Raw genomic sequence first — 18188 nt, 5'->3', positions numbered from 1 at the left:
CTTACATCTATATTGCCTCTCTCTCTTTCACTTGAATGTGTGTGTGTGTGTGTATGCCTCTGAGTGTCAGATACAGTTTAGTAAGTAATATGATGTGGGAAACAATATGTGGGGGTACAGGAAAATTAATCAGAGCTAACCATCTCAATTAGATGGGAAAGGACGAAGGAGTTTACATTAAAAAAAAATGATATATACGTAACTTTCCCAAACAGTTCATCATCCCAATTCCTATTGATCCCCTAAAGAGTCCCACAAGACACTCCTACTGAAAAATCTTAAAGTAGCTAATCACTCAAGAAGCCCACAGGGATTCGTTGAGAAACCGCAGGGGCAAGTATTGGGTCCGTCTCTAATCTAGCTGTATGTAAACACATTAAGACTTTACACATGGCATACTCATTATCCAAGCTCCCACAGATGCCGATTGCAGGGAGAGATCTGTTCTCTTGACAAAGTCTTTTGTGTGCAGTTTCCATCACCCTGCCAACACAGTTTCATAGCATTGCTTACCAAAGAGCAGAAGATGAAGGTGGCCTCAGTTAAGTCTTTGACCGTAACAATAATAATTAAAATCCTGTGATTTTGTTTATATAATGCTTTTCACTCTTCACTGCATAACTGTGTAATTACGTATTAAGGTTGATCTTATAAGTTGAAGATGCCTTTGTTGCAGGCAAAGTCACACAACATAACATATTCTCATTAGCAATATGCAACATACACTTAAATACTTATCATTATTCTAAAAACACATATTATACTCGTCACTATCCCTTTTACCAGCAAGGCACATCTCACTCATTCAGATCTCCTTTTGCCTTCAGAACAACCTTAATTCATTATAACATAGATTTAACCTAAGTTCTGGAAACATTTCTCAGAATTTTTAGACCCTATTGATATGAACGAGTCACAGACTTGCTGCAGATTTGCTGGGTGCACATTCATGATACCAGTCTCCCATTCCACCACCTCGCAAAGGTGTTAAGATCTGATAACAGCTGAGTACAACGAATTCATTGTCATCTTCAGGAAGCCAGTCTGCGGTTGTTTGGGGGTTTGTGACATGGAGCTTTATGCTTCCAAAAGCAGTCATTAGAAGATGTGATCACAGGGGACATGAAGGGATGGACATCATTAGCAAAAATACTCAGGTATGCTGTGGTGTTTAAATGATATTCACTTGGTATTAATTGGTCAAAAGTGTTACCAAGAAAATATCCTAATACCGTTATACCACCACCAACATACCATCATATCACAGCCTAAGCTGTTGATACAAGGATGGATGCCAAATTCTCACACTACCATCCAAATGTTGCAGCAGAAATCGTGACTTATTGGGGGATGCTTTCCAGTTTTCTTTTGCCCAACTTTTATGAGGCCTGTGGCAATGGTAGCCTCGGTTTCCTGTTCTTAGCTTACTGGTGTAGTACCTCTTCTGCTGCTGTAGTCCAACTGCTTTGAGACCAAGCTTCCTAGCTTGATGCACTCTAGCCATTCTCCTCTGACCTCTGGCATCAAGAAGACATTTTCACTCTGAAAACAGGATATTCTTTTCTTTCTTTTTTTTACTAATCTCTGTAAATCCTAGAGATAGTTGTGTGGGAAAATCCCAGTAGATCTGCTGATCACACAACATAACATATTCTCATTAGCAGCTGCTGATCTACTGCTGGCACGAACAGTCACATTCAAAGTAACTTTAATCACCTTTCTTCCTGACTCTGATGCTCAGTTTGAACTTTAGGATTTTGTCTTGATCATATCTATACGCCTAAATGCACTGAGTTGCCTCTGATTGGCTGATTTTGTTTCACTGAGCACCTGAAAAGGGGAACCTCGCAAAATGCCTGTTGAGTGTTTATAATTTTGGTATAGAAAACAATGTAATCACTCATTTAGTTGGTTGGTGGGTAGTCATTTAGCTACTTGACTAAGTAAATCAGTGCATTAGAAATGCAACCATGGGATGTCCAATTTACTACAACGAACATTTTTCTGAATGTTTTGTTTTCTGTAGTTGGTCAAATCATCTTACATCTGTGAAGTGGAAAACTCATTTGATTGGGCTTGCTTTAACGCATGAGGAACCACTCGAGCATACCAAGGAGAATTCAGCAGATATTTCAAACAGCTTCCTTCATCTCCTCCACTGTGAGGACAGCACGTATAACATGGCAGCACAAACATCAATTTCTGGCTTACAGTGGAAAAGAGGATGGATTTTTAGCCTTCTGGGATTCTTTCCTAATAAAATTCAGGCAAGAGCAAGGAACCTGAACAGTACCGGCATGGCACTACGTATATAAAGCAAGTGTAAGTTTATGACCATTGCTTCAAATGTGAACTGCTGTGTATTACCTTTGCTACACTCTTTTGGCTAAATGCTGCTTGTCCTGGAGTTCCCTGGCAGTTAGTGCCTGAGAAGAAAACGCTTAAATTTGCACTGATTGATTATAGTTATAGAGATTAATGGGGATATTGGTGGGGATAAATGGCTTATTTCCAATTTAAACTCTGTATTGAATACTTAAAGTATGTCATTTTAAGTAATGCATCTAACAATATGCAGTACTCTGCACATTTATCAGACTGGCCTAAGTGGATGGGAGTGGGGAAACATTTTTCTTAAAGCAGCTATTAACACTTAACAAACATATAGACTTGAACTGAGGGTTTGCTTTGAGTTAATTGAGGTCTGGCTGGTAATTACAACAGAGAGTTGATCTCTCGCAATCAAGGTTCCTAGTTCATTGGCACCACATTATAAAATCTTAGATGGATCAGCTCCTATGGCCAGTATTGACTCTTCTACTCTGGGTTAAAGCAACCATTCATTCGTTGCCCTACAAAAAACCATTTGCAGTGCCAGTATCAAATACTAATACGCATTAAAATGAACTCAGACTGAGGAGTGCTTTAAAAAAAACAACAAAAGACTGGCTAAAGAAGAAGAACAGTTTTAATAACAAAGTAACAAACTGCATAAAATACACATTTGACATAGGAATCATTAGTAGATATCTCCCAGTAGGAGCAGACAAAAGAAATTCTTCCAAATGCCCCAAACACCCACCATCTTCCAATAAAAAATAATAACAAGTAAAAAACAAAAGAACACAGAAACATTGCAAACCATATAATGCCACAGTGCTTTGAAGAGCTGATCGTCCGCCCCCCCCCCTCTAAAAATAAAAATAAATAAAATTGCACCATTTCAGAAAAGCAGTGGAGTCCTGTGCTGAGTGCATGTAATTCACCACTTTCATCCACTGCATTTTGAATTATGTTTTCTCAAGACGGAGATTAAAAATTCAGATCATCTTGTCCAAAAGAATGTGAAATTCATTAATTTTTTTTGCAAAAAAAGACGAAGATGAAGAAGGCCTCTGGGGCACCACTGTGGCTATGTGCATCTGCATGAACATATACTGTAAGTATGCTGGGAAAATGAATCTCTCCGTGGCCTAATGAGCTAAATAAGAGCAGTAATTTAAGGTAAGTAGGCCGCGGCTCTGACTGAGAATCCAAAGATCAGCTTTATCATTCGGTGCGAACGACTTACAGAATTATACATATAGGAAGCAGAGACATGACCCAGATGCTACTTGTTAAATTAATGAGCTAATAATGCCTTAAGTACCTTAACATTTGCAGCGGTAATTTGGAAACAGCAATATTCCACATTCAGGTAAAATATGATGTCCGACTCAAGACTTACTTCGAGAACATAAATTATGGCAATTTAAATGTTTTGATCTGAAAGCATCAGAGTCTCTACAAGCGTGCTGTTTCTGGAACGGGACTCCACTGCAGCATATAGAGCAGCTTAGAAATAGCTTCACCTTCTCCCTGGAGACATGTACTTAAATGTTAGCTGTTCTTCTTAAGCGGCCCTAAATCATACGCCTGAGAGTCCTTAATTGTGATTGATGAACAATTAAACCAAGGTGAATTTTGAGAAAATAACATGTTAATGAAAGCGGCAACACACGACACATTATTGTGATGTTTCCTTTCAAACACTGCGACTACTTGGCTTCCTTGCAGAGTATTTCACAGATGCCAAAAGCACAGTGGTAGAATGATGTTATTGACATGCAAATGTCTGGTAGTTGCAGAGAAGTGAGAGGCGCCAGAGTGTATTGTTGTGTGACAAGCAGAATTTCTGAATACAAAGCTGGAAGCAGAGATGTACACAAGTGTGTTTGATATGGCAAAACCCAAAGCACATATACCCACACTACTAAAAAAATAATGGATCTGAGAACATGGTGGTGGAGGGGGGGTCCTATTTACAGAGGGACCGCAGGGTTACTTTAGCCTAATGACAGAAGATTAAATGAGGTCTGCACATGATGCCAGGAGTTTTATGGGAGCATAATTAAGTTTTGAAACAACCCGACAGTGATGTGCTTTTAACTAAAGGTCAACAGTAAACAGCAAGGTGAGCCACACTTGATTACTATGTATATCACAACATCAAAAAAGATGCTGCTGCTCTAATGAGGGGGTGACCTTCATCTTCAGCATAAACAAAGACCAAACTGACTAATACTGCTCTACATGGCCTCTATCAGCCATTAATAGGAGGCGTTTAAGAAATTAATAGTACTTTAATATTAAGAAGAACTATTTAACATAAAATCTTTGACATTTCAGAAGCTGGTATTCCCTTCAATGCTTTCCAGTCTAAAAAAGATCAAAAGAAGGTGTGATGTACTTAGCGTCGAGACAGCCTGAATACAGATGAATGAAGACGAAAACCCACAAAACATCAGAAACAAAAATTCCTGATGGCATTATCTTAAATCCAGTAATAATCTGCATTTTTACATGTAAATATGGTTTGGGCATTTACATCGTCATTCCTCGCATTATAGGTTTAATTATAGCTAAAGCCGGGTGAGTTTAGAGGAGATGTGGATAGACAGCTGCCATAGCTAAAGCATCCGCTTTATCCAGCACCGTCACAGCCGCTGGCTGCTTCTCCCATTGACGCCCACAGGCCAATGCTGGACTTTAAGGTACAGTAAGTGTTCTAATTTCTCTTCCATAAAACTCAACATCAAAATCATTTTATATCAAATTTTAATTCATAAAACTTAAAAGTCAACAGAAACCTCCAGCATCCAAAAATGTATGGTAAACATTTAAAAGGCGCTCTGGATTATTATTGTTTTCCCACCAGTGTCTCTCCCAGTTGTCTTTTAGAAAAGCAGCTGTATTTCTCTGTTCATTGCATGCTCACCCTGATATTCTTGATATTGTTAGTCTGTCTGGAGACTCCACGTGATGATGAGCTCAGAGGGACATTTTAAATGACAGTGCCTTTTCTTGAAGGGATAGCATAAACAACAGAGGCAACCATCTTTGTCTTGTTGCTAACACTGATCTGAATTCACTGGAAAAAAATATCTCTGGAGCAAAGCTGGTAAATGAGACTGTTACTATTATTTAGAAACAGGGAGGTTAGGGTTGGCTGGAGGAGTTGGGGGTGGGTGCGGATGAAGGAGACATGCCTCAATATCACACGTGGAGGAGGGAACACTGTCCCCTGACAGCAGTCCTTTCAGCTAGCCCTGGCAGATATGTTTACTCTCTATTCACTATTTCTAATCCTGTCTGAAAGCCTAGCTTGAATGTCAGGCTCCTTCCTAAATTGGCTCGTGTTCTTAGTGATTGATTAAAAGTACTGTAACCCAGCTTTATCAGACTACCCTGAACTCTGCATTTCTGCCAACTCTATTAGGTAATGCATCCTTTGTTATTTTACTTGTTGGTCTCACCGCCTGCCCGTCTTTGGGAAATGCTCAGATCCATTCACTGTGATGCAGAATACCCAGTCGTACCTGGCTCTATGGTTGTACAGCAGCCTTCAGATCAAACAGGAGAACTGCCTTAAGCTCAAAATAGTTTCTGACAAATGTGGCATCCTAATTCAATATACCATTATTCAGTGAAATTGGCCTAAATTTATCAGGAGTTTCCAAAACCAGCATGCTGAGGGATATACTTAAAAAGCATTTCATAATCTTTCCATTCCTTTTTTTCTAACTTTTGACTGATGCCATGGTGATAGCGGAAACACGTCTCTGTCCCCTGACACTGAGCTAAACAACACGGCTATAATTCATGCTTTCTAATGCTGTAATATCCCCATACCATTGCACACAGAGGAGAGGAGAGGTTGCCCTGATGTTACTGCTGACGCCTAAGTCCTAGACATTGTACTTAGAGTGTCTCCTGCAGGACGTTATTCAAACACACACACAGGCGCTACAAAGTCCATAAGACAAGAGTAGGCTGAACACATACGTCCTCAGATGCGGCAGCTCACTGAGGGTACTCAAGGTTGTATTATAAGATAGGAAGTGAAACCAGTGATATTTTGACCTCACCATATGTACTCTAAGATAAAATCTTTGAATTCAACAGAACGGGAAGCTACAGCATAGACACTATGCATATGGCAAGAATTAAAATCCCATTTGTGCACTTTAAGCAGAGTAGAAGACCACATTAATGACTGCACGCTTAGAAGTAGGCCATGTCCAAACACTGCAGGCAAATTTGGCCTCGGGTTGTCTGCACTTCCTCAAAAACTGCACCAAACACACACTGGATGCTGAATCTCCCTTCCTATTCTGTGCCTACTCTGCACCAATGAAGCCCAGAGCAATGACAGCACATACTGTAGATACTGTATGGGAACCCATGCATAACTTTGATCACACATCTACACTGATTTCCAAATTCTTCTAAAATAAACTCGCCTTGATCTGCCTCTCTTTTACCCTTTTTCTTCTTATTATTTTTCGCCTGTTTTTCTAAACATCCTTTCCTGTTCCGTGTTTCATTAGCAACCTAAGGGGGGGTAAAAACTAACATCCACTAACATCTGGATGTTAGCTAGCTCGAATGAAAAGTCATATCAGATCAGATCCCGCTACATCAAATGAAACTGGAGGGTACATTATTTATTCATTTCACTGCTGACATCCAAACCATGCCCTAAACGGTGACACTTTGAAAACTATTCCTCTGTGCCTGAACTGCGCTGATACGAGTGCAACTAGCGGGGGCTCGCAGAGGGAAGGGAGTTTTATGTTCCTTTTACCAGGGATGAATGTAGAGGAGACAGAACAACGGGGCCATTGTTGTTTTCTAGCTTAAGAGCCTTGGAGCTTCTGCGAGGAGCAAACACAACAATGAGAGTGCCTCCATGCCTGCTGTAAAATTTCATGTGACTACAAGGCCTTCCCGCAATTTTCACAGACACTAAAAGCAGAGCCCTTAGGACCAAAAATGGCATGTCAACTGTTACCAATACAACTGCTACCCCTTTGGTGAATGGAAACTCTATGTAGGTAAATCTCAGTGTGGGTTTGTGTGCCAGGTGATTTGTTTTTGGGGTTGTTGTTTTTTTTTAAATATATGTTTTGCAAAAATTGTGTGAAAAATAATAAGGAAACTTTTACTCTAGCTTTTATTCAGAGTTTCTTTGTATTGTCAGCACAAAAAGGGAACGCTTTTTGCAGGAACAAAAGCGCCCGTTGTTGCAATTAATGCACCTTTCAAACTCAATACTATACTTTTCTAGAACTAAAAAAAAAAAAAAAGAAACGATGCACCTCTTGCAGAACCTAAGAGCTGCATGATTGCCCTTTACATCCAGAGGTTAGCATCACCAACTTGGTATGCAGACAAGCTCCAAGAAAGAAATCCACGTGTGATGGATACAAAGAAAAGGTTTTCAGAAGAGGGGAGAGTCTCCTCTGTGTAGGATTAAGCGCTTTAGATGTAATGATGAGAGAGGCCCTGTTTTTATTTGTTTTCAAAAGGCATTTTGCTCTTAATGGAATAGCATCTGCTTTCCGTCTCCGGAGGATACGAATGCTCATCAAAGACCTGGCTTTGTCAAACAATCCATAAACTCTTAATGCCACACGGCAATAGATAGTTGCTAGACAGGTTCAGAGCAAGGGAGAAAAAAAAAATCAATGACAAGTTATACCAATTTACAATGTCATTATAGTGCAAAAGGTTTTATATCATACTCTTTTGCTCTGTGATCCCAGACCATTAAGGGACTGCTCATGTTTTGGGAAGTTCCAGCTCAGAATTCCTTGGTGGGATTCTCGCGCTTCCTATCAATATCTGAGGCGGTGGCTGCCAGAAGATTTGGTAGCACTCGATGCCCAGGGCTGTAAATCTGGGCCAGGGGTTGTGTGGGATGCTCAGATAAATGGGTTGGGCTTTGTTTTATTGCAGCGCTGCTTGTCTTAACTTTCTGTGTCTACCAGGGATTTAGAAAATGTGCTACTGTCCTTGGGCCTCTCTCTGCAACAGCAGCTCTGAGTCGGGTTTGAGTCAGCCCTGGTGCCCCCAGATTACATAAATATCCTCTATAAGCCATTCACTACTATATCCGCGCGCTACTGTTTTGGTTGCTTTTTTTATCTCCGGCAGCATTTTGTTGTTTTTGCACGAGTACGGGGTGCAAGTTTCAGATTAAAAAGCAGAGGATGCAGAGGATCCTCATTTAACCCAATTTGACGATTCCTCTCACACTGCGTCGAACAATTAAATGCAAAGAGTAAACATTTTGCTTTCAAGTTGTTGAAAGACCTTTACATGTGATGCAGCTGTTTGTCATTTGTGTGCAGCTAAGCATCAATATAAAAGAAAAGTGGGCCACGGAGACACAAAGCACAATTATCCCTGAGGAAATATGTCACATTTCCAACGTCCTTTGTGATAAGGTTCCTTTATTCATTCTTCTTTCAAAAAGCACAGTGGGGAAACAAAGGCAAAGATATGGCTTATTAGGTCAGTTTATTATTATTTATTTGTAAATACATATACAAACTGATCTTGGATCTGCTGGATAAATCACATGGGTATCATTAGAATCAACCCCGAGGAGTCTCCAGCTGCAGCGTGTTCGTGTGTGTTTAGGATGGCTCATGACTTTCCGGTGTTTTTTCAACATCCAATCAAGTAAAGCGATGTGTAGCAGTGTGGCAGCCCTACTGAAATGCATCTGTACTCTTGCAGAGCTCTGATGCCTTTTTGCACTGTAAAACACACACACTTCTTCATTTAAATAATTTATTTCAGAAGCAGACTTAGGAGACAGCTCGGTCATACAAATCAAGAGGAGGCTCAGAGAATGCAAACTCGTTACCCTGCCCGATTGTTATCCTTTAGCATAAGCTAACCTTAACCCTAACTCTATTGGACATCGCAATATTTAACGTATTAGTGGGTGCCAGGCTCCCCCCCGCCCTCCCAAAAAACCCAAAAAACTTCAACAATAAATCCGTATTGTCATCGTTTGCTTTGGAGTTAAGGCTTCTGTAGAATTTTAAATGTGCAAAAAATTTGAGTGAAGCAGGTTTGGATTCAAAGAGGATGTGATTAAAGAGCATATGAGATGAGAATGCCAGTAAATTCTGGGGTGTCAGAAAACACTGAATGATTTAATAATATGGTATGGAGATCTGCCTCAATCAAAAAAAAAATCTTCAAATAAAAAAACGGAATGAAGAAAAACTTCAGGATACAGTTGACTAGGATTTGTATTCTGCTTGTTTGTGTACTAGTGTGGGGTTTTCGTTTTGTTTTTAAAAAAAAAAAAAGATAGTAAAGCTGTAGTTGTCCGCAGCATGAATAAAACAAACGTGGATTTTTGTTTGACTGGCTTTCTCCAGCCCAGAGCTCACTTGTCAAAAGGCTTATCCAGGCTTATCTTTCTCCACCCTAGCTATTTTCCTCTTGTTTCTTTTCAATCTCACCTCTTCCTTCTGTCCTTGTTCTTATCCTCTCTGATCCCCTCTCCATTCCTGCTACTCTCAGAGAACCATTTCTATCCAACGGTATCATTTCACTCTTCAGCTTCAGGACTGAACTGCCCACCACTATTATGTCATTCAACACCTGTACTTAAACCGGGTTGAAATTCACGGTGAGCCCAGGGCAATGGAACTACGAGAGAAACTACAGCTCTGGAGTCTCTTGTCCCAAATCTACCTTCCTCTGCTGTAATGACTCGTAAAGACAAAATGCAAGCGCGACTCTTCAGGTTCGCACTGGACAACAAGCCCATGAGGCTCTATTTACTTTTAGCTTATGAAAAGTACAGTATGTTAATAGTCAAGGTTCAAACAGCAACCCACATATTTACAGCTTTCTGCAAATAATATGCGATTATGGGCTTTTGGAGCACATAATTTGGGGCGTTTTAGCAAAACCCTCAAATCTGTGCTACTTAAAGGCTCAGAAGAGCGCCTCGAGGATTCCTCCCTGGTCTTATGTGCTCGCCCACATCACCATACTCCCCAGAAACAAAACTTGTCTTTTTTTTTCTAGATTAAAAACCTCAAACCAAGAAGCTCATCAAAATGAGGCTCCTCCCCTCAGCCTCACTTTTTCACTCAAACTATTGTCATAGTGACCTACAGCCACCAATTCATCACAGCTGCCATCTTAGGGGAGTAAGTCGCGAGGCTATTTCTGTAATGACCCAGATTCTCAGGTAAATCTGGATCCATATCATTGTAATGAGCAGCGGCAAATCAAAGGAGAGCATATTAGGTCAAAGAACCGATTTTCTTATTTATGCTCATTTACTTTATGGCTTAACGTTGTGTTATTTAAACTTTAAGACTCATGAAAAGTGTGCATCCTGTATTGAAAACAGAATCGATGCCAGAGAAAATTCCCCAGTCTAATTTCCTTTCTTGGTAATTTTGTCAGATTAATATCAAGTCAATTTCCTGGAGCCTGTTCTTACACAGAGTGATGGCATGTTGATGGTATCATTGGAAGAAAGCTATAATTGTGGAGGATGGCTCCTTTTGGGAGAAATATGGGCACAGATGGGCCCTGAGCTTGATAGAGGAATTTCTCTGAAAGGGAAAGGCTATCGGAAAGCATTGCCAAGCTGGCAAGAGATATAAATAGACGACAGCGAGGAGCAGGTCTACATGTAAGCACCAAAATAAACCAGTCCCAAAGTAGGTAGCATCCTATTAAGGCAGAGGGTTTACAATGTCGTTAAGGTAAATTTACAAAACATTATCCAAAGCTGCATAACACTGCATTATTAAGAGAATCTGATTAGATTTACTTATTACTACTTACTGTTTTATATAATGGCTTGTGCTTGTACCACTACAATAGCATTTATAGTGCATTTTTATGGCTTTACTCAAAGCTATGCTTATATATTACATTTATATGATATTTCATTTACATATAAATGTTATTTATTCATTTATTCGCTGAACTGTTACACTGCATTGCACAACAACTAGGCCAAAACACAGTGGACTCCCTCCATCAAAAAGATAGTACAGAAACAACCACTCACTTACTCACATTCACACCTACAGGCAATTCAGTCTCCAGTCAGCTTGATGGGGAGGAAATGCGAACACAAGCACAGGCAGAGACCACCGAAGACACAAAGGACCCGCGCTCAGTACTGTTTTGGGGGGATTTGAGGGGTTTTAATAACCTGAGGAAGAGTTTACATTCTGCAATTACACACACTTTACACGTGAAATTTTATAGCCTGCTCTGATCTTCTGGTCTGTAAAATAAACGATTAGGGCGAAAACACTAAAGTTAAAGAAGCGCTAAATTTGAATTTCAATGTTTACTGAAACATATTAATGAAGACAATGTAGTTCAGTATTTACTTTTAGGGGTTTTCCTTGATAAAAATCAGTTGCTGCATTTCTACAAACTGCACAGGGACAAAACAAAAGCCCACACATAATATTCTACTGGCCTCAAGACTCCTCAGTGGCTAGCATAGTGAAATGGATAATAAAAGTGAAATAGATAGCGCCTCAGTCAGCAGCAGCTTCAAACAACTCGGAGCTGTGGCTAACCTAATGTACATGCCATCCAAAATACTAAAAACCAACAAAAAAACAAATATCCAAAAAAACAAAACAAATACAAATAAATCCTAATACAGGTGAAAGGTCTGGTGTCTAGAACACACACAAATAAATGTGTTTACATTATTTCCACATTGTCTTAAGAGAGGAAGGACTAACAGGAGATGAATTAGCATGACACTGGTGCTGAACTCAATGTCAACATTTCACTAAATCTCAAATATAATTTCAAAAAAGTAAAACTTCAATATTTGTTCTCCAGAGTAGCAGATGTATGTGTTTTTGTCCAGGTGAAAGGCAAAAGGAAGGGAGATAATAAAGGAAAGATTATCCTAAAGAACATACAGCAACTGTAATTGAAAACCAACTTGTAGAGCAGAGATCTGCGATTTTATGACGGCTGAACAGTTGCGATGGAAAGTTTGTGCGTGTTGGAGTGTGTGCGTGGGGGGAGAGGGAGGACGGATCTCTATTAATCTCTTGCATTACTGCAGTCATTTCCACTCTCTTCATCACCAGAGCATGTGCTCTGTGAGATTTAAAATATTTAAATCTGTAATCTGTCAGCATTATGAGGTTAACGCACGCCCGCGAGACTGGTGTCCTATCCGTCACTATGCTTTCCACCTCACATGGCCCCCACATATATCACAAGGACCTGACATGGCCTTTTGTAGTTCTGGCTGGAAAAGACTTTGCACCCGATGTCTGTAATTTCTCAACAGCGGAACAGACATGCTGCCGGACCCTAGAGAAAAATTACGGGAAACGTGTGCAGATGAAAAAAAAAGAGAGACAGAGAGAGAGAGAAAAACAAGCTGCAGCACTGTGAAGTGCAAAGAAGCCTCTAATTGTTTCCCCAGTGTATGTGACCCAGTGACTCTGGAGGAGCTCTTTCTTGTTCTTTTACTACGGGCAACCCAGCATTCATTATTGATTTGGTGGCACAAACTCATAGTCTCACACAACGCGGTCTTATGAGTGGGCTTAAGTGTTCTGTCACTCTGGTGCACAACTACATTAAAGAAATGCTAATACACCTTTTTCCCCACCTAGCTTGCGCACATTGCTATATTTTCCTAAAAACTCTGAATTAATAACCAAGAGTGAATAAATTGAATGGGATTAAGCCCGAACGACAGTGACCCATATATGAATATTAGGTTGATGGAAGACACTCCAACGTAGCCCATTTAGCCAGCTCCATGTCATGTCTTCATACGACAGGCTTTTACTAAGCTCCTTAAGAGCCTGCCCCGGGGGATCTATGGTAGGCTGGAGGTACTGACTCAGGCCTTATCTCCACTAATTTACCCCATGAATTAGACAGCCCCGTCTTTCTGTGTACTGCCAGACCCACACAATACTCACTCCATGTTAAGAAAATGAGGAGAGAAAAGGGGCTTAGTGATTGCTTAGTTGGATAAGAAGCTGAGGAATTGACAGAGGAAAGGCACACTCTGCCACTTAAACTTTACCTGGACAGTAACGTTCATCCCCTGGGATTAAAACGTGTTGACTCCCTGTCACTTGTCTCTGTATTTGCAGGGCGGATTAGGTAAAATAAAATGCGATTTAAATCATAAGGATTAAGGTGACTTTTCGAAAACAAACAGGCAGGGTTTCACCCCTGTCGCTCACGACACACAGAAAGAACGATTAACTTCTTTGTTCGTTTCCGGCCGGCCTTACATATTACGATGGCTGATGGATATTTTACATTTCAAGTGAGCTGGCAAGTCTTTAAAAGCCGTGCATGACTCAGTAGTCAAAGGTCCAGAAATCTATATGTACCGCACATGCTGCAAGCATGCAAATCGCAGTCAGAGTCAACAAATAAATGCAACAGATTTGCAAAATAAAGTCAGTGGAATGTGAAACACGCACTGCTTCAGTGGATTGATTCTTGTATGCCATAGCAAAAAAAAAAAAAAAAAGGTCATTTATGTTTGCATGTTACACATGAATGAAAAGAAGTGAACTTTACATAAGCTTACGTAAGCTTAAAGTACGACTTTGCTTTTCCATATCATGATGGTCTCCCGCACCCCACTCCTGCTGTCTCTCCCTCCATGTGATGCATTTTTAAAAAGTCTCAGTTAAAAGGGGGATACAATCAAAAACAGCTCCTTGCTGCTGCTGCTGCCGCTGCTGCTGCTTCTACTGCACGTTCGGCTGTCCCTGATTATAGCTCAGTCGGCTTCGTCCTTGGTCTGTGTGTTATTGAGAGTAAATTGACTAATTAATAAATAATTAATAAGTAGATAACTTCTGGCAGACAGTAAGTGGAGACATACTGTGTGACATCTGCTTTGTAGTTAGAATGGCGATGTCCAAAAGAATCTTGTTTACTAAGCAGACATTGGTCTTTGGCAGGGAAACCTGTTAGTCAGGGGAGATGTTTTTTGGGCCATGAACAATGTAATATCTCAGTTAAATATGTTATGTGCAAAAGACTTGAGGCATATCTTTGTGCCTCGGGCCAAAACCGCTTTGTTAGTCTAACAAACACTCTTTCATCTTTTTACTGATTTAACAAATACGTCTTATTCATTATTGAAACGAGTGTGACACAAGTGTACGGAGCACCGCCGCTTGTTTCGACTAATGTTTAATAGAGAAACTATCAGGGTGTTTTGCAGCGATTCAGTCATATCGAGTGTGATTTAATGATGATGAAGGCGCATCCTCCTGAGCAAACACGAAGAGACAAGTTGATCCTCCTGCATTAGTCACTTTACATCCATGTCTGCGAAAGGCAGGGGGAAAGGGCTCGGGTGACACATCATGAGGCACATTTTTACTTGGTTTTTGAAGATTTGGGCTCTTTCTCAGAGGTCTCTGCGAAACAGCCATTGTGAGAGACCATTAAGACCTCACACGACTCAGAATCATTTACATTTTAAGCAGCAATAACCTAAAAGCTAAATCTGCTCTCTAGATGAGTCTCAAGAAGTAAAATAAGTCTCTAAACTTTATGTCTGTTTGGGCAGGCATTTGTTACCTGTGGATTTTCAAGAGCAGCAGTCAAGCCAAGGCAATTATCTCGCTTGCTTGGTAACGTGGTAATAAGCTAATCTGTTTTAGATTCACAAACATCACACCTCCCCTCTTCCTTTTGTTTGAGCGATGTTGCAACGTTGTGAGAACAGCGCTAGAACAATGACAGGCCTTTCCTTGGCTGCGGGATAAATAGTGATAGGACATATTTTCAGAAGGTCAGAGGTATCCATTTGGGAAATTATTCAGCTCCTGCTCCTGCCTGCTTCGAGACAACACGTCAAACGCAATGAAGAATATTAGAAAACACAAATAACCTTCCACAGCCTTCCTTATATGTGCGACGACACACCGCCGTGTATACACAGAGGAGCACATGTGCTTGCACACCTCTGCCCATGTGTCTGGACAAGAAAGCAATAAGGAGCGCGATGCTTAAAGAGAAACTGAAGGCTAAGGAACAAGAGGACTCTCGGGCCAGAGACCAATGAGCGGCTCATCCATGTTAAGTCAGGCCAAGACACACTCAGGTGTATTCACGTTAGGTCAGCACGAAGCCTCGCTGACCTTTGCAGTAGACAGAGAGTCTCATGGAGCTTTTCTTGAGCAGCCCTGAGACTCACAGGGTAAACAACGGACTCAATGCTGCACTTGTGTGTGTGTGTGTGTGCACGCGCATATGTGTGCACGTGTGTGTCTACGGGAGTGTGTCAGCATGTGTGCCTGTCAGTGATCACATGTTGACCGCTTCTCGATGGCCCAACCCCTTCCAGTGTAATCTGTCTAGCAAATGAACACACTGGGAGAGCGCCGTTCTCTGTAATTACTCTCCAACGGCTGAAACACGAAAGCTCAGTTTTTGTCGTAAATTAAGCTGCCACGATTGTTACACAGCTCAAGTACATCCCAGAAAGAAAAGAAAAAAATCTGAGAAAGGGGTGAAGAATGGATATTAAAACAGCAGGGAGCTTGAAAAAATAGCACTTTGCTCGACTGGAATGCAAACACTGAAGGGTCAGAAAGAGAATTCACAAACAGCAGCACCAGCACCAGCATGCATAATTCTTCACATGATATTGAAGCGCCACTTACAATACAGACACACACCATTCTCCTGCAAATCAAAACTGAATTCGAGGAGCCCTTCTCAGAATTTCACAAGGCCTTTTTTCCCCCCTTTTTTGTTTGAAAAAATATGTACGCAACAAAAACTAGAAATTCTACATGTCTGTGTGATTATCATCTATTAGGGTCTTCTTTTATCAGCAGTGTGGTTTGCATGCCAAATAACAGGCTGAATCACTTCCTAAATGTTTAGGTTTCAGGGACACATTGGTTATTCAACTAATCACCATGACAACTCCTGCTTGACATTTCCACTTCCTCCTCTCTCTTTGGAATTCAACTCTCTCTCTCTTAATTATTCTTACTGCCACTGATAACAACCAGACTATTTATTTATAGTATATTTCTGAAGCCATGTGTCCAGGAATTTCAGACTGTATGGGAAAGTAGACGTGTGTGGCCTACAAGATCATTACACTGTTTTATGCACAATAAACTCTTTGCTTTGCAAGCAATATGTTCAGTTCTGCAGCTTTTATAGGTATTAAAGATGGAAAAAACATAACTTTTCCCTGCTTCTTTAAAAATCTTTTTTAATGTGATTAAGCCAAAAGGTTAAAAAGAATGAATAAGTGTCAAGCAGCAAGTAGAATAACCTATATATATATCTATCTATCTATATATATATATATATATATATATATACACACACTCTGTCACTCTAAGATGAAAAATGCCCTTTAATAACCAGTTAAGCTCACACTGAAGCTTCTATACTGAGCCACTCATCTAATCATCCACAAACCAATTAGGAGAAAATGTTATTAAAAAAGGGAATAGGAATCGGGGGATACCCATGTATCCCCGTGGCAGATTATCCTGCTCATCCTGATGGAGGTCGGTAGCCTGGTGCAAACTGGTCCCAATCATATTTTAAAAAAAAAAAAAAAAAAAAAAGGGACCTTAGATCTGCTTCTAACCTGATCTATTTAAGCCATCAATTCTTTGTTAAATGTACCTTAAAGTTCAGAGCTCGCAGTTTCCGCCCTTTTATTTCTTGTTTTTGCAATAAACGCAACTCATTTGGCGTTTTCGGGGTTTTTCCTTGCTACAGGATGAACAATGACACAGAGCTTGCGCCCATCACGCGCACAAGATGTCTTTATGCCCAAGTAACAAGTGCTCTGGACGCCTATCGCAAGCATTTATTTTCTGCATTGACGTTTGCCGTGCGCTGGTATCGCAACACGCTACATATGGCAGTGCGAGGAAAAGATACAGACAGTTAGCAGCATCCAAAACCCCTGCGTCTAATAAGACTCCGGGTAGTCCGTCCAACTCACAAAATCCGAATGCGTTTTGGAAGTATACGTGCCTCCGTGCCGGGTTACAGCGCTGCGTCGATCTTGCGTTACAAAATAGCTCCCACTCTTAATCTTTTCCACACACGCACACAAATAAAATAGAAGCTTAAGTCGTATAAAATAAATCCAAGTATCCTGATATACCCTCTTTCCCCCCTGCACATCTCCCCAAGTCACTCAGAACGCAGACAGCCTTAGATTTTCTGCCCCTTCTCTAGTTGCTCATCAAGTCTCATGAAATGACTCACCTGCCTTGTCGAGATCTAAATCCCCCCATGCCTTTCTGGAAATAAAAAGCCGGGATAATGTTTCACTGTTTCGGGGTCTTCACTCGCAGTCGAGTCTCTGTACTCCAAATATCCGTATAGTCTGCGCACCGCTTATATGTTTTTCGGGAATGACCTTCCTGTGAAGCGATAACGACTCTCATTATCCTCACTCCGCTGTCATTTTAATGGATTTCTCCCACGTTTTATTTTAGTGATTAATTTTCTTTCTTTCTTTCCTTTTTTTCCTGCGGGAAGTCTCCTCCTAGTCCTGGTGCGTTTTGCTGCTTTTGCCTTGACTCTTGAGCTCAACACGAGCTTCGCGGGGACGCGCGGCGCTATCCCGTATGAATATTCGGGAGCGCCGATTTGAGATGGAGAAGAGAGTTACTAGGTAACCAAGGGCACACGCATCATACATGAAAAGGAGCAGACGGTTTATGCCTTCCAACTATTCTCTACCTTCTCTGACAGCTCATCAAACACAACCCTTTTTCCCCGGACTAACGTTTCTCACCAGAACAAAATCTATAAGGCAAGTCAGACACGTAGCCTATTTAATAATGACTGAG

General features: G+C 40.7%; 1 protein-coding gene across 3 annotated transcripts in view; it reads right to left on the bottom strand.

The window, feature by feature from the left end:
- Positions 1-17972, bottom strand: part of nlgn3a (neuroligin 3a) — a 137173-nt gene extending 119201 nt beyond the window's left edge. For all 3 annotated transcript variants that reach the window (XM_005921295.2, XM_042228974.1, XM_005921296.2), the window contains exon 1: positions 17599-17972. The gene's annotated coding sequence lies outside the window, so the exon portion shown is untranslated. The remainder of the gene's footprint in view (positions 1-17598) is intronic.
- Positions 17973-18188: the final 216 nt, after the last annotated feature.

Source organism: Haplochromis burtoni, unplaced genomic scaffold (assembly GCF_018398535.1).
Source record: "Haplochromis burtoni strain Fernald_Lab_line unplaced genomic scaffold, NCSU_Asbu1 Contig_10, whole genome shotgun sequence".
In the NCBI taxonomy this organism is placed as follows: Eukaryota; Metazoa; Chordata; class Actinopteri; order Cichliformes; family Cichlidae; genus Haplochromis; species Haplochromis burtoni.
This window is presented reverse-complemented; position numbering and strand designations above follow the sequence as displayed.